Genomic DNA, 27,512 nt, shown 5'->3' on the forward strand with positions numbered 1-27,512 from the left:
ATATTACCTAGAGTCTCACTCATATCTGATGTAGATGATGTTTAGATAAGACTTTGGACTTTGATTTTAAAGCTGATGCTGGAATGAGTTAAGACTTTTGGAGTTACTGGGATGGAATGTATGTATTTTTAATGTGATAAGGTCATAAATTTTGGGGGACTAGGAGTAGAATGCTATGATTTGAACATATCCCCTAGAAATTCATTTGAAACATAATCCCATTGTGGTGGTATTAAGAAGTAGGGCTTTTGGGAAGTGATTAAGTTATGCAGGCTCTGTCCTCATGAATGAATTAATACCCTGTCAAAAAGGCTTCAAGGACAGTTCACCCTGTATTGCTCTTCCACTATCCTCCATGCGAGGACCCCAGCATTCATCCCCTCTGGAGGAGGCCGCCACAACACACCATCTTGGATGCAGAGATAGGGTCCCTCACCAGACAACATACTTGCTGGCACCTTGATCTTGAACTTCCCAGCCTCCAGAACTATGAGAAAAATAAGTTTCTCTTCTTTATAAAGTACTCAGTTTCAGGTATTTTCTTATAGCAGCACAAATGGACTAAGACACTCAGTCCACTGATTCAAGTGCCGATGTCTTCTGAGAACACCTTCACAGACTGTATTAGGCTGTTACTGCACTGCTATTAGGAAAAACGTGCAACTGGGTAATTTATAAGAAAAGAGATGTAATTGGCTTATGTTTCTGCAGGCTTTATAGGAAGCATAGCAGCATCTGCTTCTGGGGAGGCCTCAGGAATCTTCCAATCATGGCGAAAGGCAAAGGGGGAGCAGGCATGTCACATGGCAAAAGCATGAGGAAGAGAGAGGTAGGGGGAGGTGCTACACACTTTTAAATGACCAGATCTTGTGACTTACCATCTCAAGGACATCACCAAGCCATGTGGGATCTGCCCCTGTGATCCAATCACCTCCTACCAGGCTCCACTTCCAATATTGGAGATTATAATTCAACATGAAGTTTGGAGAGGACATCCAAACTATATCATTTAGCCCTGGACCCCCAAATCTCATATCCTTCTCACGTTGCCAAATACAAACATACTTTCCTAATAGTCCTCCAAAGTCTTCACTCATTTCAGCATTAACTCAAAAGTTCTACATCTCAACTGAGTCAAGGCAAGTCCCTTCCATCTACAAGCCTGTAAAATAAAAAAAAGTTATTTACTTCCAAGATACATTGGGAGTATGGGCATTGGGTAAACATTCATGTTCCAAAAGGGAGAAATTGGCCAAAAGAAAGGGACTGCAGGCTGCATGCAAGTCCAAAACCCAGCAGGGCAGTCATTAAATCTTAAAGCTCTAAGGTAGTCTCCTTTGACTCCGTGTCCCATTTCCAGGGCATGCCAGTGCAAGGGGTGTGCCCCCCCAGGCCTTGGGCAGCTCTGCCCCTGTATCTCTGCAGGGTGTAGCTCTTGTGACTGCTTTCACAGGTTGTTGAGTGCCTGCTGCTTTTCTATATGCAGAGTGCAAGCTCCCAGTGGATCTACCATCCTGGGGCCTGGAGGACAGTGGCCCCCTTCCCATGGGTCCACTAGGAAGTGCCCCATTGGAGACTCTGTGTGGGGCCTTCAGCCCCACATTTCCCCCCTGCACTGCCTTAGTAGAGGTTCTCTATGAGGTAACTGCCCCTGTAGCAGGCTTCCACCTGGGCACCCAGGCTTTTCCATACATTCTCTGAAATCTAGGTAGAGGCTCCCAAGCCTCCTTCACTTTTACATTCTGTGTGGCTGCAGGTTTAACACTACACAGAAGCTGCCAAGGCTTATGGCTTGCACTGTCTGGAGCTGTAATGGCAGTCCAAGTTGTACCTGGACCCCTTTTAGCTGAGGCTGAACCCAGAGTGGCCGAGATCTGGGGAACAGTGTCCCAAGGCTGTGCAGGGCACTGGGCCCTGGGTTTGGTCCATGAAACCATTCTTTCCTCCTAGGCTTCTGAGCTTGTAATGGGAGGGGCTTCTTTGGAAGTCTCTGAAATGCCTTTGAGGCCTTTTCCCCATTGTCTTTGGATATTAGCACTTGGCTCTATTTCAGTTGTGCAAATTTCTCTAGTAAGTGGTAGCTCCAGAGTGTGCTTGAATTTATTTCCTGAAAAAGCTGTTTCTTTCTCTATCACATGGCCAGGTTGCAAATTTTTTTAAATGTTTACACTCTGCTTTCCTTTTAAATTTAAATTCCAACTTTAGTTCATTTCTTTGCTCCCGCATCTGTGTGTAGGTTGTTAGAAAGAGCCAGGCCACATCTTGAATGCTTTCCTGCCTAGAAATATCTTCCACCAGATACCTTGAGTCATCACTCTCAAGCTCAAACTTCCACAGATCCCTAAGGCATGAACAGAATGCAGCCAAGCTCTTTGCTAAGGCATAACACATGTGACTTTTGCTGTAGTTCCAAATAAGTTCCTCATTTCCATCTGAGACCTCATCAGCCTGTCCTTCACTGTCCATATCACTATTAGCATTTTGGTCACAGCCATTTAACCAGTCTCTAAGAGGTTCCAAACTTTCCTTTATCTTCCTCTCTTCTTGTGAGCCTTTCAAGATCTTCCAACTTCTGCCTGTAACCCAGTTGCAAAGTTGCTTCCACATTTTCAGATATCTTGATAGAAATGTCTTTCTCCCTGATACCAAGTTTCTGTATTAGGCCATTCTTGCACTCCTGTAAAGAAATACCTGAGGCCAGGCATGGTGGCTCACACCTATAATCCCAGCACTTTGAGGGGCCAAGGCAGGTGGATCACCTGAGGTCAGGAGTTTGAGACCAGCCTGGCCAACATGGAGAAACCCTGTGTCTACTAAAAATACAAAATTAGCTGGGTGCAGTGGTGCATGCCTGTAATCCCAGCTACTCGAGAGGCTGAAGCACAAAAATGGCTTGAATCTGGGAGGTAGAGGTTGCAGTGAGCTGAGATTGCACCACTGCACTCTAGGAGACTGAATGAAATCTGTCTGAAAGAAAGAAAGGTAGAAAGAAAGACAGAAAGAAAGAGAAAGAAAGAGAGAGAGAGAGAAAGAAAGAAAGAAAGAAAGAAAGAAAGAAAGAGAAAGAAAGGGAAAAGAAAAAAGAAAGAAAAGAGAAGAGAAGAAAAGAAAAAAGAAAGAAAAGAGAAGAGAAGAAAAGAAAAGAAAGAAAAGAAAAGAAAATAAAAGAAAAGAAAAGAAAAGAAAGACCTGAGCAGAGACTGGATAATTTATAAGAAAAGAGGTTTAATTGGCTCACAGTTCTGCATGCTGTACAGGAAGCATAGTGGCATCTGCTTCTGGGGACGCCTCAGGAAACTTCCAATCATGCTGGAAGGCAAAGGGGGAATAGGCACATCACACGGCAGAAGTATGAGCAAGAGAGAGGTGGGGGGAGGTGCCACACACTTTCAAACAACCTGATCTTATGATTGCCATGAGGACAGCACCAAGCCATGAGGGATCCACCTCGTGATGCAGTCACCTCCCACCAGGCCCCACCTCCAGCATGAAGGATTACAATTCAACATGAGATTTGGGTAGGGGGTAGTGGGTGACATCCAACTATATTACAGACACACCCAGAAATAATGCTTTTCCAGATACCTGGGTATCACTTAATCTAGTCAAGTTGACACCCAAAATTAACCATCACATCTTGCAAGGCATTATTTCTGGGTATCTGTGAGGGTAGATTTGAAAGAGATTGTTATTTGAATCCAGGGACTGAATAAGGAAGATCTACACTCACCTGATGTAGGTGGGTACCATCCAATAGGTTGAGGGCCTAGAGAGAGAAAAAAGGCAGGGAATGATGAATCCTCCTTCTCTCCAGTGCTAGGAAACCCATCTTCTCCTGACTGTGGACATCGGAACTCTGGGTTCTCCAGCCATTGCACTATGGGACTCACACCAGCAGCCACTCCACCACCACCAGTTTTCAGGCCCTTGGCCTTGGACTGAGAGTTACACAATCTGCTCTCCTGCTTCTGAGGCCTTTGGACTTGGAATGAGCCCCGCACCAACTTCTCTAGGTCTCCAGCTTGCAGACAGCCTGTCGTGAGACTTCTCAGCCCGCATAATCATGTGAGCTGATTCCCCTCATAAATCCTCTCATATGTCTGTATGTATATGTCCTGTGGTTCTGGTTCTCCGGAGAATGCTGACTAATACCTGGGTTTACAAGTTTAGAGAAACAGCCAACTACAGCCCGTGCCCCACAGCCGGCCTTGGCCACGGCTGACATGACCCTCGTTCTTCCCTGACTCATGCTTGGTTCCTTCCCTGTCAGTGGGCACCTCTGCTGGTCTCTGTGGCCTACCCAGTGGACCAACTGGGACCCTCCTCAGTGAGGGGTCTGAGGCCCTGGTCACCATCCCTGCTCAGGCCATGGCTGCTGTAGTTGTCCACTCATCAATAAAACAGTTGAGGGAACACCGAGTCCCCCAAGTCCCACCACTTGGATCACCAGGCACCAAATTTATCCTTCCATGCCCCCTCTCGTGGAGTAGCAGTTCTACTCCCTCCTAATGGCCACGGCCCACCTCCCTACCTGTTTGGGGGCTCCTTGTCATGACTTGGTCTCCAGGGACAAATAATCCAAAGTGACAAGGCATCAGCTGTAGCCTAAAGTTCAGTGGGTCTCCTATCTGTCCACTGGTGGAGTCGTCCCCTGTGGAAGCCACGACCCCTGACTGGCAGCCTGGAGTGGAGGAAACAACAAACACCAAACCCCCAACAGGTCACTGGCAGTGGTGGTACGGGAGCCACTGCTGCTTCTGCCCCTTGGTTCCCAGGCCTTTTGGGGACATAGCACCCCATGGTGGCTGTTGAGTTGGAGTGATTACTGAGTTCCACAGTGTGACACCCCATCCTTGAACAGTATCACCCCCATGCTGGGGCCTTCATGGAGCTCTGAAAAGGCTGCTCCCCTGCTCTGTGGTGCTGGCTGCATCTGAGTGGTGTGGGCTGTGATAGGACCAGCAGATGCCGTGGCCATGTGCCATGTGCCATGGCTGCACCTCCTCCCTTTGTTGTAAAGTGGGTCCCTTGGTCCAAGGCACTGCTATGCAGGCCCTGTTTTGTGGATCAACACTTAATAAGGCCTGGGGGTCAGCCTGGGTTATGTGTCAATTCTAGTGGAGTTGAATTGCTGCCCCCAGTGGGATGGATGCTTCTGTTGCCTTGTCAGCTTTCTGTATAGATAGTGCCTAGTGGGGGCTTCTCAGCGGCCCATGTTGCAGACAGGTTGGGCATTTGTGGCAGCAGTGGCTAGATCAGCCTTGGTAGGTGGAGCTGTGCTGCTGGTTCCATGGTCAGCCTCCCTTTCTACCACCAAAGCTACTCCATGCATGCACCCAGGGGGCCAGCACTCAGGTGGCCGGGGACAGGTGGCTGGGGACAGAGGCTGGCTGAAGTCAAGGGCAGCGGCCATTCTGTCTAACTGGTTGCTTAGTGGCTCCCTGGTGGATGCTTTCTGTTGGGAATGAACACATGATACCAAGCTCTTCACCTCTCATGGCCACACCTGTGGGTTCATTCATGTGCCTCCTCTCCTGGAGTGGTGGACAGAATGATGATGTCCCCCAAAAGGTGTCCAGGGCTCTTTTTAAATAGGGATGGCATAGAACTCATCCACTCACTAATGGCTGCTTAACATGTACCCCATTCCATATCCCTCTGCTCCAGCAAATATAGCACAGCTGGCACAGCAACAATCATTGGGCTACTGCTCAGTGGAGTTTGGGATTAGCTGTACATATACACAGGGGCTTATTAGGGGGAATTGTCTCCTGTGATTATGGAGGTTGGAAAGTATCCCCATCTGCCATCTGCAAGCTGGAGACCCAGGAGAGCTGATGGTGTAAGTTCCAGTCTGAGTGTGAAGGCAGAAGACTGATATCCCAGCTCAAAGACAAGCAGCTCTTTGAGCTGGGATATCAATCATGTTGAAATTTGGTCCTCAGTGCTGGAGGTGGTGTCTAATGGGGGTGTTTGGGTTGTGACGGCAGATCCCTCATGGATGGCTTGGTGCCATCCTCATGGTAGTGAGTGAGTTCTCACTCTGAGTTACCCAAGAGCTGGTTGTTGAAAACAGCCTGGCAGTCCCCTGTTCACTTGTTTCCTCTCAACATGTGATCTCTGCACACACTGGCTCCCCTTCATCTTCTGCCATGAGTGGAAGCAGCCTGAGGCCCTCACCAGCAGCAGATGCAGATGTCATGTTTCTTGTACAGCCTTCAGAACCATGAGCCAAATAAACCTCTTTTCTTTATCAATTACCCAGTCTCCAATATTCCTTTATAGCAACATAAACAGACTAAGACAGGCAGGGAGAGCGAATTTTCTCTTGCTTAATCTTTTTGTTTTAGTCAGACCTTCAACTGATTGGATGAGGCCCACCTTCACCGGAGAGAGTGACCTGCTTTTCTCAGTCCACATATTCAAATGCTAAGCATAACCAGAAACACCTTGCAGACACACCCAGAATAATGTTTAACCAAACATCTGGGCACCATGGCCCAGTGAAGTGGACACATAAAATTTCCCATCACAAGTTGACAGTAGTCTGTTAGCATCCTCCGGGAAATGGGGGAGATGATGGGAATCGCCTCACCTGCAACTTTCAAGTCTTCCAAAGGGGCTCACATCTCTGCCATTCCCCACCAATGAGATTTTCTTTTTGATGTATTGCCTTGGCTAAGGTGGTGGGCAGTTTCAGAGGTTTCTACTTGGTAACACTATGATAGTTTTTACCCTACAGGACAATGAGCCTACGTGAGGATTCTGCCAACTACCAAGATTGTCTGAGTGTACATTTAGGGTCTGGGGGAATATGCAGCATTCTGGGGATGCAGAGGGATGACTCAGTGTGAGTCAGAGGTGGACCAAGATTGCACTTTGCTGGCCTCCATACTCCCTCCTCTAGTGGGCCCATGATGGTACCTTGACTCCAGCTGTCAGTGTCAACTTGGTCCCGGAGTCCCCCAGCCCTGGGCATTGCCCTTTTCCTAGTGCACAGTTACTGAAATACACCTTTAGTGGGGTGGTGGGGAAGGAGTGGGGGAGCCATCACCACATCCACCTGCTATGGTACTGCAGGGTCCATCCTCCTGGGACCCAATCCCTCCGTCAATCAGTGGGGTTTGGGTTTGAAAACTGTCTCAGGTGCAGAAACTGGGCAACAGATCATGCTTTTTCATTGGAGTATGTATTCATCTATTAGGGTTGCAAAACAATATCACCGACTGGGCAGCTTAAACAACAGACTTTCATCATCTCATGATTCTGGAGACTGGAAGTCCGAGATCAAGGTGTTGGCAGTGCTGGTTCCTCCCGAGGCCTCACTCCTTGATTTGCAGATGGCCACCTTCTCCCTGTGTCCTCATGTGGTCATGCCTCTGCATGTGTCCTCATCTCCTCTTCTTACAAGGACACCAGTCAGATTGGATTAAGGCCCACCCTAATGTCTTCATTTTAATTTAACTACCTCTTTAAAGGCCCTTTCTCCAAATACAGTTACACACTGAGGTCCTGGGGGTTAAGACTTCAGTATATAAATTTTGAGGGGACACAACTCAGCCATAATAGGACGGCTGTTCTCAGCCTCCTGAACAACCATCCTGATGTCTTTTGATCATGTAGATTAAGCAATACATTGCTGGCTGCCCACCTGCCTTGCCCAAGGAATGCCATGTTTTGGTGATGGTCCCGCTAGCTCTGCCAGTCAAGGCCCCTGGCTCTCTGATGGCATTGCTGCTTCCTGTGTGTATTAGCTCATTCTCACACTGTTATAAAGATACTACCGGAGACTGGGCAATTTGTAAACAAAGGAGGTTTAATTGACTCACAGTCCCACATGGCTGGGGAGGCCTCAGGAAACTCACAGTCATGGCAGAAGAGGAAGCAGGCACCTTCTTCGCAAGGTGGCAGGAGAGAGTGTCAGTGAGTGTAGGAGGAACTCTCTGGCCATGTAAGACGTGTCTGCTTCCCCTTCACCTTCCACCATGACTGAAACTTTCCTGAGGCCTCCCCAGAAGCAGCTATGAACCGTGAACCAATTAAACCTCCTTTCCTTATAAATTACCCAGTCTCAGGTGTTTCTTTATAGCCGTGCAATAACAGACTAATACACCCAGGCACAGTGGTATGCATCTGTAGTCCCAGCTACTTGGGAGACTGAGGTGGGAGGATCCCTTGAGCCCAGGAGTTTGAGGCTGCAGTGAGCTATGATCGCACTACTGCACTCCAGCCTGGGTGACAGAGACTGACCCTGTCTCAAAAAAACAAAAAACATAAAACAAAGGTAATTAACAGTAAATGAGTTCATGAGAGTGGGTCCTAATCTCATAGGACTGGAGTCTTATAAAAGGAGGTGAGGACACGGACATGTACTGAGGGAAGACCTTGTGAGGACACAGAGAGAAGGCCCCAGTCATCTACAAGCCAAGAAGAGAGGCCTCAGGAGGAGCTAGCCTTGCAAAACCTTGATCTTGGACTCCAGCCTCCGGGATTGTGAGACAATGAGTCTGTTGTGTAAGCCACCCTGTCTGCGGTGTTTTGTCATGGCAGCCGCAGCAGACAAATGTACTTAGGGTTGGCTCTTTCACCCTGAAGCTTCTAAGCAGCACTCAAGTGATGATTTGGCATTGTCTCCCAGGAACCTTAGGAGAGGGTTAAGTCCTGTACTATATAAGACAGCGCTCTGATATTGACACACTCTTCCTTCTCTTTCTATTTCACCATGATCCTGCACTCAGGAGCTGACTCCTAGGTACTCCCAGTTCCTGACTAGTTCCTGCAGCTTCTATGCCCAGTCGTCTTTATATCTTCCCCAGCTCTGAACTTCTGGTAGCTTGCTGACTGAGCATCTCCACTGTGAAGGGAACGAGTCTGCGGAATCCCACCCCATTCCAAGGACAGAAGCTGTCTGTGACGGTTCATTTGGTCTGTCAACTTGACTGGGCCATGGGGTGTCCAGATATTTGGTCAAGTAGTATTCTGGGTGTGTCTGTGAGGATGAGATGAGCATTTGATCAGTGGACTGAGTGAAGTAGCTTGGCCCACACAGTGTGTGTGGGCCTGTTAGAAATACCAAAATTGTTAGAAATAGATAATCAGTGCTGCAAAGCAGAGTCAGCACAGTGACAAAAGATCTCTCAGCAAGGCCATCTTTACTTTCTGCAGAAAGGGTGCTCAGTCACAGATGGAACAATGGTGAGAGCACACCTGAACAAAGGAAAAGCAGACGTATTTATCCCTTACACATTTGGGTTGTCCTTACTGCCGTGTCCTGCATCCATTGGCTGGAGCGGGACCTCACCATCTTAAACTGATACCCGATTTGAAACTTTCCTAAATAGGTAAGTGCAAGGAAGAACAAAGAAGTTGCTTACAAAAGGTTTCAGGAAGCAATCACATTTCCAATTAAGGAAGGGGCATAGGCTGTGAGCTGGAATGTGTCTGTGAGCATGTCCAACAGTTGCACAGGATAGAGCTTAATAAAGAGCTATTAGCACAAAGCAAGGAGGCTTGAAGAAAGTTAGTCTTTAAAAGAATCTATTATTTCTAACACTTATTATTTATTCTTTAACAAGAAGGGGAACTTTGAAGCAGAAACTTTTTACTTTCTACAAGTCCCTCCTCTTTTACTGTATTTCCTCTTCAAACTTGCTTAACGTGTCTTGGCTCAGTTGTTTTGGTTAACTCCTGGATGTGTGGTACAATATAACACCTAAGAAGACGGAGTATACTTATTAGCGTTGTTAAAGAGGTAAGAATTGAGGCTACTTTTTTTTTTCTTTTTCTGGTTGATGAAATGCCAGAGTAAAAGGGATAGCCAATTGAACTACAGCATCAATACTGCTCTAATTATTTGGCAGAGTGTCCCGTAAAGGTCTTCCATGATACAACCATACATCCGCTCAGGGACGAATAAGGGCAGACGGATGGGTCAGTTTTTGGAGGTGCCTGACTTCACTGCAACCTGTTAAGCCTCCAAGGAACGCCAAGTTTTTCCCCTCGTTGTTGGAGACGCGAGGTAAAATTGGTTTTGGAAGATGAAGGCTGGATGGCCCTCGGGGGCTGACCCGCAGGGCGTTGAACTTCGGGAAATAGCAGAGAAAGAGCTTGGCACAATTTGTTATTCCAGGCGGTGGAATCTTCAAAAAGAGCTATCACGCACTCCATGTCTGCTTGATTTGAGGACCGTCCCAGTGGAAAGGGGGCATCCTGGGCCTCTGGCCTACTATGCCCACAAGCTTAACGGTCGCTTTTGCTTCAAGTGCGAACGGAATATTTAATCCATTTTAACCAGGCATTTATGTCTTTATACCCTGTTTCAATGGCTAGGGTTTGCCTTAGTTCTCCTATTTCTATGGCTGAGACCTTGCTTTTGTCATTTGGCACGAGGTGAGGCATAGTTTGATGTTGTAGGTTTGGGAGAGGGGCAGTGGTAGGAGGTGGAGGAGGGAGAACAAAGCGCATCTTGAAGCCTGTAGGACCCTTTCCAGTGACCGCTGCTCCTAAACCATAGAAACGCTCTAAAGTGGGGTTGGAGTTGCTCGTGGTGGGAATAGTCATGGATATAGGCACTGGGTTAGGAAAGGAAAGGAAAGATAGACTAAGCTTTCCTTAGCTTTCATTTGGTAGGGCTTGATCCAGGAACAACAGCCCACGATTCTGATAATAATGGTGCTCGCTTGACTCTGGTGGGACGTGTCCATCCCTTTCCGTTGTACGAATAGCAGTCTCAGTGGTCAGCAGCACAAGGTAGGGTCCTTCCCAGGCTGGCTCAAATTTCCCTCCTTTCCACCCTTTGATGAGAACGTGATCCCCAGGCTGGTGCTGACGTACTGGAAACTCTCAGGGCGGCGCCTGTGCTAAAAGACCTTTTGTTTTAAGGGTGGAGGATAAAACAAGTATATAATTTCTAAGAAATCGATCTTTTGTTTTAAATGTGGGGACATCAGCAGTGGACTTTATAGTCCTTAGTGCCCTCTTGCTGAGAAATGTCCTATGTTTATTAGTTTTTGGACTAAAGAAAGTGAAACACCATTTTATATTTGACAATGCTTCCTGTATAATTTTATACCAGATCAGCTAAATTTCACCTTTATATTAGTGTGTTATTCATGTTAAACTTCATTTTAATAAAACCTTGTAGACATATGCATCCAATTTTAAGGTCTGACCACAAGGTAAGATTTCCAGACTCTCTTTAACCTTTTATAATTTTTGTTAAAGAGCAGGTTAGTGCTTTCAGAAAAACCCATTGTGCTTTTATTTTAATGTCTAGTTCACAGACAAACTGGAAGATACCCCTTTAACTTTAGCCAATATGTTTGCTTTACAATTAACATTTCAAAACTTGCTTAAACCTTCAAAACAAATTTTTTTTTTCTCTCAAAGATGATAACCATTGTTTTCCAAAGCAAACTTCCTTATATCTGTGGACTAGACAGCCTAAGGCCACAACATGGTAAGTCAGGATAATACATGTTATACTGTTAACTTTTAGCAAACTTTACTTTTGTTGAAAACCTTGTAAGTTTGGGATTTCAATTATCCTTTGGTATTAATAAGACCCCATTTAGTCCAAATTTAACTTAGAATTGGTATAAATGATGTTTGAAATGCTTGTTCCCCAGTGCCATAAAGAAATAGCACTTGAACATCAATTTAATTTCCTCAGCAAGCCCATTTTTATAGTTTCGAACACTCACCAGCGGTTTTGCCAGGAGAGTACCCCGAACAAAGGAGACAGGGTCATTTATAACCTGATGCGTCCACCCTAGTGCTGTGTCTGGTTTCCATTGGCTGGAACGGGACCTCGCATTGTGTTTCATGTGCGTCCGTGTGAAGAGACCACCAAACAGGCTTTGTGTGAGCAACATGGCTGTTTATTTCACCTGGGTGCAGGCGGGCTGAGTCCAAAAAGAGAGTCAGCGAAGGGAGATAAGGATGGGGCCGTTTTATAGGATTTGGGTAGATAAAGGAAAATTACAGTCAAAGGGGAGTTGTTCTCTGGCGAGCAGAGTGGGGGTCGCAAGGTGCTCAGTGGGGGAGCTTTCTGAGCCAGGATGAGCCAGGAGAAGGACTTTCACAAGGTAATGTCATCACTTAAGGCAAGGACTGGCCATTTACACTTCTTTTGTGGTGGAATGTCATCAGTTAAGGCGGGGCAGGGCATTTTCACTTCTTTTGTGATTCTTCAGTTGCTTCAGGCCATCTGGGCATATACAGGCAAGTCACAGGGGATGCGATGGCTTGGCTTGGGCTCAGAGGCCTGACATTCTGTATTTGTCCCGATTGGCTAGCAACTTAGACCTTTTTAAAAGAGGCAAAGGCAGAGGAGAACAAAGGAAGATGGAACTCGTGGAATGCTGAGAAAGATAAAAACACCTTCAAATCGTCAGGCGTCTGAGCACAAGCTAAGCCATCATATCCCCTGTGACCTGCACATATACATCCAGATGGCCTGAAGCAACTGAAGATTCACAAAAGAAGTGCAAATAGCCTTAACTGATGACATTCCACCATTGTGATCTGTTTCTGCCCCACCCTAACTGATCAATGTACTTTGTAATCTCCCCAACCCTTAAGAAGGTTCTTTGTAATTCTCCCCACCCTTGAGAATGTACTCTGTGAGATCCACCCCCTGCTAGCAAAACATTGCTCCTAACTCCACCGCCTATCCCAAAACCTGTTAAGAACTAATGATAATCCACCATCCTTTGCTGACTCTCTTTTCCGACTTAGCCCGCCTGCACCCAGGTGAAATAAACAGCCTTGTTACTCACACAAATCCTGTTTGGTGGTCTTTTCACATGGACATGTGAGACACAAACAAGGAAGAGGAAGAGGCTAGGACCTAATGCTTACCTGGACCAGTATAAGCATGCCAGGGCAAATATTTAGGCTAAATTGTGGGAGCTAACGACATAAAGTACATTGATTTCTTTATTACGTCTAGCAGATATTTAAGAATGTTAGCACTGGTCTTTGAACACATTTTGCTTCTAAGAGAAGTTACTATTTATTCCTGGTTAGATGGGGAAGAAAGTCTTTGAGGAGGAACCTCTACTTTACTTTTCACAATGACTCCTTCCTGATTCTGTCAGTATTTTAAGGCTTGGCTGAGTGCAAACAACTGCCCAACTAATAGGCAATTTTCCTAACTCTACTTCTATTTCCCTATTACTTAATGAATACCCATTGTGGCTTTTTCCCTCATTCACCCGGGAGGAACCATCTATTGTCCTGTCCTGAAGGGAGTTCCTTCTAGGCCTGGTCAGACCTTTGTATGGTAATTAATTAAGATTTAGATCCCCTGTTAGAAAACCTGCTGGGTTAAGGGAATTATCAGTGGTTAATGTTAGATCATCTTTTTCTAACAGAATAGCTTCATATTTTAATTTTTTTTGAGCTAGTAAGCTACCTTTTTGCTTTTCTTTTCTTTTTTTTTTTTTTTTTGACTTAGGATAGTTCTGACCTGGTGAGGTGGGCTCACAATGAGGTTTCTTCTCAAAGTTATTTTTCTACTTTCTTCTGTCAGCAAAGAAGTTGCTGCTACAGATTGAATGCATTTGGGCCATCTGTGGGTTAATGGGTTAAGGATTTTTGATTAGGAAGGCTACAGGTTGTCAGTAGCCTCAGTGCTTTTGGGCTACGCCCTTGTTTACACCGACAACAAGGTGGAATGGCTGCTTAAGGAGGGTAAAGCTAAGACGGGCAGTTACTAATAGATGTTTTAACCTTTCCACCTGTTGGATTTCTGGTAATTGCCACATGAGGGGGTCTCCGTCTCGTGTGAGCTTTTTGTGTAACGGTTTTGTTTTTAGGGCATGAGTCTACCCATAGATGACGGTATCCATCCAACTAATCCCAAAATTTTCTAAGCTCTTATTTAGTCTCCAGCAGAGGGAAGAATGTGATGCCTTCAATCCATTCAAGCTCAATTTTCCGTTTATCTTTGCTAATTAAATGACTTGTTCGAATATTTGACTAAATAAATTCACAGACTCTGTAAACCCTTGAGGTAACACTGCCTATCGGAGTGTTTTCCACCGGAGTGAGGGTCTTCTCACTCAAAGGCAAATAGGTCCCGGCTGTCCTTTACAAAGGGACAAGCCCAGAAGGCATCTTTTACATCTATTACTGTAACAACAGGGCGGGTAGTTTGGACTCACTGATTAATAAAGGTCTTGCACTCACTGGTGTGACTCTTGCTTCTTTACAGGCAGTATTGGAGTGTTCTAGGGTCACGGAGAAGACCTTCAATGATCAATTACAGGTTTTAAATTTACCCTGGCTTTTAAAGGAATAGGGTACACTGTTTTCTCTTTACTACTTCTCTTTCTCTCTCTCTTACTCTCTGTCTCTCTCTTTTTCTCTCTCTGACTCCCTCTTTGTCTCTGTCTCTTTCTCTCTCTCTGACTCTCTGTCTCTCTTTCTCTCTTTGACTCCCTCTTTGTCTGTCTCTTTCTCTCTCTGACTCTCTCTCTCTGACTCCCTCTGTCTCTTTCTCTCTCTCTCTGACTCTCTCTCTCTTTCTCTCTGACTCCCTCTTTGTCTCTGTCTCTCTCTGTCTCTCTCTTTCTCTCTCTGACTCCCTCTTTGTCTCTGTCTTTCTTTTCTCTCTCTCTGACTCTCTGTCTCTCTCTTTCTTTCTCTCTTTGACTCCCTCTTTGTCTCTCTCTCTCTGACTTCCTCTCCCGGTTTCTCTTTCCTCTCTGCCGGTCTTTCCCTGCCTCTGCCAGTCGCTTATGCTGCTGTTCTCCCTCCTCCTTCCCCTTCCCCTAGGGGAGGGACCAGCGGGAGTGGAGCTTAGCCTCTTTCTTCCCCCGAGAAGAAGGGAAAGGAGAATTCTGAATATTTTTCTTACTACCGGAGGTTTGTGTGAGGTTCAACCCCTCTGAAATTTTCAGAAGGCCCCCTCAAACCAGGGTGTGTCTTGCCTTGCCTGCTGTGGAAAGTTGACCTGTTTCCTCCCTTTCCCCCTCTGAAGGTCCCTTGCATACTTCCCACTTGTGTTGTCCTCTCTGGCCACTCCCCCAAGGGAGAACTAGGCCCCTCTTAGAGTTGGCGTGCCAGTATAAATCCCATGGCAGGATCTGTCCTAAGCCATCTGAGGTTGCTATGGAAGCACAGAGAGGACCCACTCACTCCGTCCAGCAGTAGGATTTGTCACCATCCAAACAAACAACACCACAAGCAGGGTTGTCTGTGATCATTCATGTGCACACACAATTCAGCCCTCCAGAATCTGACCACCAAGAAGTACTTTACCGGCTCCCCCGGCTTCTCCTTTGTTGGTCGGTGCACAGAGGCGTCACCTCAGTATATGAGGATCCTTACCCCAGGTTGTTGGCCAGTTTCTTTCTACATTGCTGAGAGTCTGGGTTTATTCATCACACCACATGGGTCTCGGTCCCTTACCCCTGAGGCCACTGCAAGAGGCGGCGGAGCACCCCCTCATGAGAGAGGACTAGAGACGCCCCTGGAGGAAAATGTATCCCCATACAATTGCCACCAAAATTGTTAGAAATAGATAATCGGTGCCACGAAGAAAAGTCAGCACAGAGACAAAAGATCTCTCAGCAAGGCCGTCTTTACTTTTTGCAGAAATGGTGCTCAGTTGCAGATGCAACAATGGTGGGAGCACACCTGAACAAAAGAAAAGCAGATGCATTTATCCCTTACGCATTTGGGTTGTCCTTACTGCCGTGTCCTGCATCCATTGGCTGGAGTGGGACCTCACAATCTTAAACTGATACTCGATTTGCAACTTTCCTAAGTAGGTAAGTGCAAGGAAGAACAAAGAAGTTGCTTACAAAAGGTTTCAGGAAGTAATCACATTTCCAATTAAGGAAGGGGCATAGGCTGTGAGCTGGAACATGTCGGTGAGCATGTCCAACAGTTACATAGGATAGAGCTTAACAAAAAGTTATTAGCACAAAACAAGGAGGCTTGAAGAAAGTTAGTCTTTAAAAGAAACTTATTTCTAACACTTATGATTTATTCTTTAACAAGAAGGGGAACTTTGAAGCGGAAACTTTTTACTTTCTACAGGGCCTCATCCCACCCAATGAAGGCCTGCATAGAACAAAAAGGCTGAGTGGTGACAGGCCTCTGAGCCCAATCCTGCATGTATATGTCCAGATGGCCTGAAGCAACTGAAGAACCACAAAAGAAGTGAAAATAGACAGTTGCTGCCTTAACTGATGACATTCCACCATGGTGATTTGTTCCTGCCCTACCCTAACTAATCAACTGACCTGGTGAAATTCCTTCTCCTAGTCAATGAGTATCAGAAGCTCCCCACCAAGCACCTTGTAACCCCCCCACCCTCGCCCACAAAAGAAAAACCCCCTTTAACTGTGATTTTCCACTACCTACCCAAATCCTATAAAACTGCCCCACCCCTATCTCCCTTTGCTGACTCCTTTTTTGGACCCAGTCTGCCTGCACCCAGGTGATTAAAAAGCTTCATTGCTCACACAAAGCCTGTTTGGTGGTCTCTTCACACGGACGGGCGTGACAAGTAGGAGGGAAGTCCTCTTACCTGGGTGAGCTGGGACATTGGTTTTTTCCTGCCTTCAGGCTCAAACTGAAACATTGGCTCTTCTTGGGTCTAGAGCCTGCCGCCTTTCAGACTGCAGCTTACACCATCGGCCCTCCTGGGTCTCCAGGTTCCCAGCTACAGATCTTGGGACTGCTCAGCCTCTGTAATTGTGTGAGCCAAGTCCTTACAATAATCTCTGTCTGTGTGTATGTACACATCTTACTGTCTCGGTTTCTCTGGAGAACCCTGACTATTACTCAGCGTCCTTGAAATTGTTCCAGAGTCTGATGTTGGGAGTTGGTTCCAGTGGAATTTACCTACATGCTTGGAGCTGGATGTGCAGGGTTTGGACAAGACCACCTCTTGCACATCTTCTCCAGCCCAATTCCTGTGTCCATCCCAGCTGGGACAAGCAACCCCACACCATGGCCCCCAGACCCCTGACCTCCCCTGTCCAGCGAACTTCATCTGCCCCTCTGTGCCCATCACGACCCCTGGGATCTCTTTAATTTTGGATTGCTTCCTCTCTGAGATTTAATGTCCAAACCTTGCACCCCTTCCACACCTCCAGGCCCTCTGTGTTTGCTTTGCCCACCTGCTTTGCTGGGAGTGCTCTACACAGCTGTACTGCGTGCTTTCCTTGCTGCACTTCTTTGCCTGCACAGCTGGGAACACCTGGTCCTTCACTTTAATCACACCCTTGCCAGTGTCCTGAACTCCTGTATGGTTGGAACAGCCTTTATTTATTTATTTATTTTGAGACGGAGTCTCGCTCTGTCGCCCAGGCGGGAGGGTAGTGGTACAATCTTGGCTCACTGCAACCTCCACCTCCTGGGTTCAAGTGATTCTCCTGCCTCGGCCTCCTGAGTAGTTGGGACTACAGGCACACACCACCACACCTGGCTAATTTTTGTATTTTTAGTAGAGATGGGGTTTCATCATGTTGGCCAGGCTGGTCTGGAACTCCTGACCTCAAGTGATCCGCCTGCCTTGATCCCCCTGTGTGCCCTTTCACTTTCTGCCATGTGAGGACATGGCAAGAAGGTCCTCTCAAGTAATCCCAAAGTGCTGGGATTATAGGCATGAGCCACCGCACCTGGCCAGGAACAGCCTTCGGATTGCTCTGGAGAGCTTTTTAGACGTGGATTGCTAGGCTCCACCCCAGCATCCTTGATTTGGTAGGCCTGGGCAAGGCCTGAGAATCTGCATTTCTACTGCATTCCTGGATGATGCAGCTGGTCCAGGAACCATGCTTTGAAAGTAGGCTATGCTGCAGTTAACAAATACCCCCTGAGGTCTCAGGTTTATTTTTTACTTGCATATGGTGGTCAGGTGACTCTTCTTCATCTTTGAGTTGACTTTGGGAACATGTGTCCTGTAAGGTCACCTTGGAAAGGGAAGGGCCATTGGGAAGTAGCTTACATTGCTTCTTCCCATAGCCCATAGGTCAGAACTCGGTCACATGACCCCCATGCGACCACACTAACCATAGGGGTGACTGGGAAATGCAGTCTTTCCATTTGCCTAGGAGGAAGAAATGGTGTGGTGAACACATGGTATCGTCTCTTCTGCCATCCACCCCTCTGTTGACCTGCCAAAGCCCACCCAGTCACTACACCGTCTGCAGATCCAGCATCTCCGATGGATGAGCACATCATGTTTGGATATGCCCTCTCTTGGTCCAGCACCCTATGAATTTAAACATTGAGTTATCTGTCCCCCTACACTAGATTGTATCTGTGACCCTGGTCTCTCACCCTTTTCTGTGTCCAAAGCCAGTCACGACTTGCTGTCATGGGAATGTGCCCAGCCAAGATCAGTCAAGCAGAGCCCAGACACATGAGCGGGAAAATCTGACTGTTATGCCCCACAGAGACTGTGTAGATAAGTGTTAAGTTGCATTTCTCCTTATGGCAGCGCCCTCCTTCACAGAGCCTGCTTCTGTATTAGTCAGGACAGGCCAGGCTGTATTGTGGTAGCAATCAGAACCCCCAAACCCAGCTGCTGCCAAGAGAGCAGGCATTGGGGGCCCGAGTGATGGGGACTTGGTGGTGTTGGAGCAGCAAACTTGCTAAAATCACTCCTGGTGACCTGGCAGGCTGAATACAAGAAGGCTCAGCCAGGAGCCCAAGGGGCGAAGTGGGAAAACACCACATTGTGAGTTTTGTGTTAGGTCCAGTAACACGAGACAGAGACCAGCTTGAGAAAGAAGGCCCAGCTTACAAGCAGAGATGAAAGTGAACAGAGAGATGGAGCCATAAATTCAGAGCACTGCAAGGGCAGAAAAGGCAACTGCTCCAAGCGTTAGGATTTTAACAAGCTTTGGGAGACAAAGGCCCAATAAAATGCCTGAGTTGGACCGATCAACAGAAGACAAAGATGGGATTAAGACCCATTCAAGCCTGAGAGCCTTCTGACAGCTGCCATTGAGTTGATGGAGAGGAATGAGAGCAAATGCATCCTGAAACTTCAGTTTTCTGTGTGCATTAGTCATGGCTTACTGTGGTCTGAATATTTGTGTCCCTCCAAAATTCATGTTGAAAAGTCCCCAACGCAACGGTAGTAAGAGGTGGGGCCTTTGAAAGGCCATGAGGCCGTGGGGGATCTGACCTCATGGGTGGGATCAGTGCCTTATAAAAGGGTGAGGAATGAGCTTGGTGCCTGTGTGCGCTTTTACTTTCTGCCATGTGAGGACGCGGTAAGAAGGTCCTCTCGAGACATCACCTGCAGCGCAGGATTCCCAGCCTCCGGAACTGTGAGCCATCGATTTCTACAACGTATAAATGACCTATTCTATGGTGTTTTGTTAGAGCAGCACAAACAGGCTAAGACCGACATTGGTACCAGGAAGTGGGGTTGTTGCTGTAACAAACACCCGGGAAAGTGGTGGCCAAGCTGGAAGCGGGTCACGGGAGAGGCTGGAAACGTTTTGAAGTGCACGCTGGAAAAACGCACATTTCTGTGAACGGAGGTGGTGCTAAGGTGACTCCAGTGCAGGCCGAGGAGGGCAGGGCTGTAGAGAGAACCTCTGGGCTGGTAGCGATGATCTCAGTGGTCGTGATCAGAATGCTGGTGGAGATCCACGCAGTCAAAGCCATTCTCGTGAGGTCTTAGACAGACATGAGAACTATCTTATTAGAAACTGGGGGAGGGCTGTCCCTTTTACAAAGCGGCAAAGAACTTGGCTGAATTGTGTCCATGCCCTGGGGCTTTGTGGGAAGCAGAATTTAAAAGCGATGAACTAGAATATTTTTTTGGAAGAACTCTCTAAGCAAAGCACTCCGGGTGCTGCATGACTTCTGTTGACTGCTTATAGCAAAAGGCGAGAAAAGAGAAATGAGTTAAAGAATTGATAATAGGAAGGAAACAGAACTTAAAGACTTGGAAAACTCTTAGTCTGCCCATGTCAAGAATAAGAAAACATGTTCAGGAGTGAATAGCAAGGGTTTGGCCAAGCAAATTTGGATAAGGAGATTAGCATGGGTAGGAGGCCAGAAGCTGCTCATCAAGACAATGGGAGAATGACCCCCTAAGGCATTTCTGAGAGCTTCCAGACTGTCATGCCCATCACAGGCTCAGGGTGCTGGGGCCTTGAGGGCAGAATGGCTTCAAAAGAAGAGCCCAGGGCCTCCATAAGACCTTGAGGTGTGCTGCCCAGCCTTGCCTCAATCTCTGTTCCTCCCTGCAAGCTAGCTCATCACTCCTGTCCCACCCCCATGGAGGCTCATGTGGGTCCAGGTGTTCCTTGGGCTGCCAGCCCAGAAGGCGCAGGCAGTAAATCTCGATGGTGTCAGCATGGTGCCAGCTCTGCAGATGCGCGGAGTGCACACAGTGTGGAGGAAAAGTACCTGCTCCTGGATTCCACTGGGTGTCATGGAGAGCCTGGGGCCCAGGCAGAGAGCTGCTATAGGTTTGGGCCATGGAGAGTCCCCATAGGACAATGCCTAGTGGTGCCAAAGGGGCAGAGGCCACTCCAGACCTATAGAGCCACCAGCATGCACCACCAGCCTGGGAAAGCCATAGGCACACAAAGCTGTAGGAGTGTGGCCACCAGGAGCCTTGCCCCGGTGTGTCCAGAAGGTAGGACAAAGAGTCAAAGGAAATTAATCTTAAGCTTTAAGATTTAATTTTGTCCTGTTGGGTTTTGGATTTGGTCGTGCTCAGTTAGTCTTTTCTTTCCCATTTCTCGTGTTTGGAATAGAATTTTCCATCCTTTGCCTGTGCCGCAGGGGCTGTACGGCTGCAGCTGTCCATTTTCCGATAGCACCTGCATATGGAGCAGACCACCTGTAAGTACGGCCTGAGTCTTCTCTTCCTGTGTCAACTGATGAGAGGAAACTCCCCATGCAGCAAGATGTAGGTGGGGAGAGAGAAGGTACCTGGAGCAGGAGTGGGGGCCACAGGCATTTGGGCCCTTTCTTCACGTAACTTACTTGTGCCTTCAGGACCTGCTTGGGCCCGATCACACATACATCACTTTCATTCAAATGGAGCGCTGCTGTGCATGCCCAACTTTATAGCAACATGGGTCAGATAATTCCCAGATCATGATGGGCAGCTCAGGCCATGTGGTAACTTGGTGGCCCTTGGTCAAGTGTTTAGTTTCTATGAAGACCCAGACACAGGCTGATATGGTTAGGCTTTGTGTCCCCACTCAAATCTCATCGTGAACTGTAATCCCCAGGTGTTAAGGGAGGGACCTGGTGGAGGTGACTGGATCATGCGGGCTGTTTCCTCCATGCTGTTCTCGTGACAGTGAGTGAGTTCTCACGAGATCTGATGGTTTTATAAGTGTTTGGTAGTTCCCGTCTTGCTCATTCTTCTCCCACTGGCCGCCATGTAAGACGTGTCTGCTTTCCCTTCCACCATGACTGTAAGTTTCCTGAGGCCTCCCCAGCCGTGCAGAACAGTGAGTCAACTAACCCCCTTTTCTTTATAAATTACCCAGTCTCAGGTAGTATCTTTATAGCAGTGTGAAACAGACTAATAAGCAGTCCAAAACCTGTTTCTCAAAAGGAGAGTGGTTATCTGTGGATGATGACAGGGCCTTGCTCCAAAATCCTAAGGGCCTGAGCTATGGGTCGCCTGCTGGGGCTTGGCAAAGGCTGCACACAGTGTTCCTGTCTACCACTGACACCTCAGACTGGATCTGCTGGGTCATTGGCCCACGTGACAGAACAGCTTGCACAGAGCCTGGACCTGCTGCTGGGCCACATTCAAAACTAGCAGCTTTTGAAATCACTCAGTAAATGGGCCAGAGTCAGACACCTAAATGAGGAAGAACCTGTCTTCCTCACATCAAACATGTTCACTTGGTGGTGTTCTCTTTTGGTTGTGAGAGGGTTCAGTTGCAACAATCTATGTATTACCTTAGAGCAGGCCCCACACCACTAGACTCCTAAACATTTCGCCAAGGTAGAAAGTTCTGAATTTTAGTTGGATTTATTTCCCACCCTCTGACACCAATAAGTATAGAATAATTGCTACTTCTTGTGCCTTATGTCCAATTAGCATAATGTCATCAGTGTAATGGGCCAGTGTGACATGCTGGGGAAGGGAAGGGTGATCCAGACCCCTGAGAATTACCTCTGACACAGGCTGGAGAGGCGAGAGGCCCCTGAGGTGGGACAGTGAGGGTGCATTGCTGGCCTGGCTTCTGCTGGGCCTTGTGGACAGGGGTGGAGAAGGACACATTTGCCAGATCAATAACTGCACACCAGGTAGCAGGAGGTGGGCTAATTTGCTCAAGCAATGGAACCAAGTCTGGCCCAGCAGCTGCAATTGGAGTCAAGCTTAGGACAATCCCTTGTCATTCTCCAGGACCCACCTGTCTTCCCTACTCGCCAAATAGGTGAGTGGAATGGGGCTGTGGTGGGGATCACTGTCCCTGCATCTTTCAGGTATTTGATGATGGCACTAACCTCTGAAATTCCTCTGGAAATGCAGCTTTTGACTGACCATTATTGTATCGCTTTTGACTATTTTTCTAGGTAGAGGCAGCTCTAATGGCTTCCATTTGGCCCACAATAGCAGCCCTCACCTCATACATCAGGAAACCAATGTGGGGACCCAGTCGGTGGCTGAGTACAGTTGTGCACAGCATGAGGATGCTTTGGTCAAGAATGGGTACATTTATGATAGTGGTCCCATAAGATTATAATGGAGCTGAAAAATTCCTATCACCTAATGATGTTGTAGCACAATGCATTTTGTATTAGTCCATTCTCACATTGCTAATAAAGACATACCCGAGCTTGGGTAATTTATAAAGGAAAGAGGTTTAATTGACTCACAATTAAGCATGGCTGGGGAGGCCTCAGGACACTTACAATCATGGTGGAAGGGGGAGCAAACAGGTCTTTCTTCGCATGGCAGCAGCAAGGAGAACTGCCAAATGAAAGGAGGAAAAACTCCTTATAAAACCATCAGATCTTGTGAGAACTCACTCACTATCATGAGAACAGTATGGGGGTAACCACCTCCATGATTCAATTGCCTCCCACTGGGTCCCTTTCAGAACACATGGGGATTATGGGAACTGCAATTCAAGATGAGATGTGGGTGGGGAAACAGCCAAACTGTATCAATTACTCCTGTGTTTTGTGGCGATGCTGGTGTAAGTAAACCTGCTGTGCTACCAGTCATATAAAAATCTAATACATACATTTCCGCACAGCACACAGTACTTGACAATGATAACAAACAACTATGTTACTCGTTTATATATTTACTATACTTTTTATTTAGAGTGTACTCCTTCTACTTATATATAAAACAAGTTAAATGTAAAACAACCTCAGGCAGTTTCTTCAGGAGGTATCCAGAAGAAGGCATTGCTATCACAGGAGACGACAGTTGCATGCATGTCACTGCCCATGAAGACCTTCTAGTCACAAAACTGGTCAAGATGTGACAGTGAAAGACAGTGAAACTGATGATTCTGACCCTTGTAGGCTGAGGCTAATGTGTGTGTTTGTGTCTTAGTTTTTAACAAAAAAGTTTAAAAAGTAAGAAAAAAAAAATTTATTAAGTAGAAAAAAATTACAGAATATGAAGAAAGAAAACATTTTTGTACACCTGTACAATGTGTTTGTGTTTTAAGCTATATGTTATTACAAAAGAGTAAAAAATTTTAAAAAGTTAAAACTTTATAAAGCGAAAAAGTTACAGTAAGCTAAGGTTAATTTAGTATTGAAAAAAGAATTACTTGAATACATTTAGTGTAGCCTAAGTATACAGTATTTATAAAGTCCACAGTAGTGCACAGTAGCATCCTAGGCCTTCACAGTCACTCACCACTCACTCCTTGACTCACCCAGAGCAACTTTCAGCCCTGCAAGCTCCATTCATGGTAAGTGCCCTATGCAGATGTGCCATTTTTTATCCTTTCTACTGTATTTTTACTGTAGCTTTTCTGTGTTTAGATACATAATTACTTAGCAATGTGTTAGAGTGGCCTATGGTATTCAGTACAGTAACAGACTGTGCAGGTTTTTAGCCTACAATCAATGGGCTATACCCCACAGCCTAGGTGGGCATTAGTCTCTGTCATCTAGGCATGTATAAGTACATCCTATGATGTTCGCACAATGATGAAATCACCTAATGACGAAATCTCCTAATAATGCATTTCTCAGAATGTACCCATCATTGACACATGACAGTATGTCTATTCCAATTATGCATTCTGTAACCTGCAAAATAACCAATAGTGGGTTTGGGAATCCACTGAGCCAACAGTGAGATGAACCTGACCTAAAACTCCACCGACCACCTCATCCCCCACAAGCCCCTTCTCTGACTGCAGGGCCACAGTGACATTTCCAATCTTCTAGAATCAGTGTCAGTTCAGAGCCAGTGTCCAGTAGTCCTGAATCAATCTGATTATTTCATTTTCCCCAGTGGGTAGTTACCCTGGGAAACTATGAGAAAGTTGGGAGAAAGAGTAACAGTATAAATTTTTGGTAGTGGACCAAGGTCCTTCCTGGAGAAGACCCAGCCTTCTCTTGATTTAAGGAGTCTGGGTCTGTAAACTGGCTCAAGTCTGTGAATTGATTAAAGGACTGTTGACTCTGTGATTTTACGATTCAGGGCTAGACTTTTGTTCACTGAACCTGGAAGTTTTCTGCTTGTACAGATCCAATAAGAATTTAGTAGGCTTCCTGTCTATTTTACTTTGTTGACAAAAAAAATAAAAGCCCAACTCTGTAAAATATTTAGAGGTTGATTTTGAACCAGAAGGCACAGTCTCAAGCAGTCCTGAGAACATGTGTCCATCATGATTGGGGTGCACCTTGGTTTTAAACATTTTAGATTTTAGGGAGACATCAATCAGTGCAAGTGAGGTTTCTATTGGTTCGTTCTGGAAAGTCTGGACAAGTCAAAGTGGGGAGTGTGGGCTTCCAGGTCATAGGTAGATTCAAAGATTTTCTGATTGACAATTGGTTGAAAGAAGTTATTATCTAAAGACCTGGAATCAATAGAAAGGAGTGTCTGGGTTAAGACAAGGGGTTGTGGAGACCAAGGTTCTTATTATGTAGATGAAGTCTCATAGGTGGCTGCCCTTAGAGACAACACATGGCGAATGTTTCCAATTTGACCTTTAAAAGGTGCTAGACTCTCAGTTACCCTCTTCAGAATTGGGAGAGCCTGGAAGGGGAAAGATCTAATTATGTTAATAGAGACTCCTTAAAAATGCAAATTCCCCCGCCCCCCCGCCCCGCCCCCGCCACGAAAGACAATGTTGCAGGGCCATCTCAAAATATGGCAAAAAACATATTTTGGAGTAAGATATTTTGATTTCCTTCTTTATCTGTCACGTGATGCTATACTAGAGTCAGGCTGGAATTCACTATCTTATTGCTACAAAGTCTGTTTGTCAGTCTGAATGTCTCTGCTTTAATGTTAATGCAGCTCGTTTGTGCCTGAATTCCAAAGGGAGGAGGTATAACAAGGCATGCCTGACCACCCTTCCCATCATGGCCTGAACTAGATTTTTCAGGTTTACTTTGGAAATCTCCTTGGCCAAGACAGGGCTCCATTCAGTTGGTTTGGGGGCTTCAAATTTTATTTTTGATTTACAGCTTTCAGGAATACAATGACTAAGTAGCCACTGCCATAGGTCTGCACAGATCAGATCTTTCTGATTGTTGCTTTGCCTCTGCTGTCCATTACAGAAACTATGCCCACCTTGCCTTTGATGGCCGAATGCCATCACTTGGTCCTGCTACTCCAGGATCAATTCTTCCCATGCATTTAAGTTTTCTAATTAAATGGCTACTATTTCCACGGTAAGATCTGGCCTTCAGAGAAGAGCAATTGTAGCCCTTTTCAGGAATGCCAGGGCTCCCTTTACAAATCTGTTTCTCACAGTTTTGATGAAAGGTCTGCCTTCTGGACCCTCCCAGAGTGAGTGTGTAGGTCTTATATGACAAATCCACTGCAGCGTTCCAATCTCCCTAAGCTTTTGAATCTCCTCCTGTATGTTCAACCATGGCATGTCCATTTCGCCCACTGTTGGCCACCTTTTGGTTTGTGTTTCAACCAACCAACCAAACACACTGTTGGAAAGAGCTCTATCTAACTCCCCCAGCCACAGCCTTAAATTCAGACTCTCTGCTTGGTGGCCCATGTCAATACATTCAGCCTGCTCCACCTTTATGTTCTTATCCCATTGTCCCACACCCTCAGTATCCATTCCCACTCATGTCCCCAGATGTCTGTCTTTATAGAGAACTCAAGTAGTTCCTCTGGAGTGTGGCTCACCACCTGCTAGGTTACACTGTGTGTCTCACCTTCAGATGTCTGCTGGGCCATGAGTCTAGTTACAGGTCTCGAAGCAAAGGGAAGGGGTAGGGAATTAGCACTATCTCACTTGGTGATTACCTTAGGGGTAATCACCCTGTGATTAAGGCTGTGACTGTTTTCCCAGGCAATGCAGGTTAATACCCTCAGATGCGGGTGGAAAGGCCAGTACACTGGAGGTGGGGAGGCCACTTTCATTGACAAAGAAGACTCATCAGAATTTAGGGGCTCAGTGTCTCTGGCTCCATTAGGGTCTCTCCACATACCCCCAGCCCAACACACAGGATCCCATTGTTTCCCAGCCAATGTCTTCACTTTAACTGTAGGCACACTGTGAGGCTGTGAATTCAGCTTATGTTGTAATTCACTCAGTTATAGGATGAGGTTCTGTGTTTGATTTTCAGCAACCTCAGCCTTGGCTGCAGGAGATAAGGCTCTCCCTCAGAACATGCTCAGAAGCTCTTAGGTCATCTGTGTGGTGCTTGGGTTGCGAATTTTAACCCTTGAACTCATTCTTTTCTTGAACCACTTCTGTCCAGTGACATTAAGAGAAATGAACTAACAACATTATATTCTTTAATTTTCAAAAATCATTTCAATATACAGGATTACTTAGCTCCTTGCTTTTTAAAAGTGGCTGATTGAAAGTATCCAATGCAAATATTTTGTGTATTTATGTATGCAGCTTACGTCATGGTCTATCAGCACTGTTTACTACTTGAAATAGAGTCATCCATGCCTTTTCAAAATCTAATAGACTAGGAGCACTAATTTGAGAATCCCTGAAACCAACTCAGAAAACTCATCCTTAACTTTGTTTTGCCAGAACTGTCAGGCCTCTGAGCCAAAGCTCAGCCATTATAACCTCTGTGATCTGCACATACACACCCAGGTGGCCTGCAGGAGCCAAGAAGTCTGGAGCAGCCAAAAAACCACAAAGCAGTAAAACAGCCAGTTCCTGCCTTAACTGATTAACCAAAATTACAACATTTTACCATTGTGACTTGTCCCTGCCCTACCTTAGCTGATCAATCAACTTTGTGGCATTCTTTTCTGGACAATAAATCTTATGATCGCCCCACAATGTACCTTGTGATCCCCTCCTCTGCTAACAATAGATAACCACCTTTTACTGTAATTTTCCATTACCTACCCAATTCCTATA

General features: G+C 46.3%; 1 long non-coding RNA gene across 1 annotated transcript in view; it reads left to right on the plus strand.

Annotated features, from left to right (window-relative positions):
- The window catches only part of LOC115834787, a 45,736-nt gene extending 26,721 nt beyond the window's left edge, over positions 1-19,015 (plus strand). The window contains exons 2-3 of the long non-coding RNA XR_004029726.1: positions 17,990-18,201; positions 18,461-19,015. This is a non-coding gene — a long non-coding RNA (uncharacterized LOC115834787). The remainder of the gene's footprint in view (positions 1-17,989; positions 18,202-18,460) is intronic.
- The last annotated feature ends 8,497 nt before the right edge of the window (positions 19,016-27,512 follow it).

Source organism: Nomascus leucogenys, chromosome 4, assembly GCF_006542625.1.
Source record: "Nomascus leucogenys isolate Asia chromosome 4, Asia_NLE_v1, whole genome shotgun sequence".
NCBI lineage: Eukaryota > Metazoa > Chordata > Mammalia > Primates > Hylobatidae > Nomascus > Nomascus leucogenys.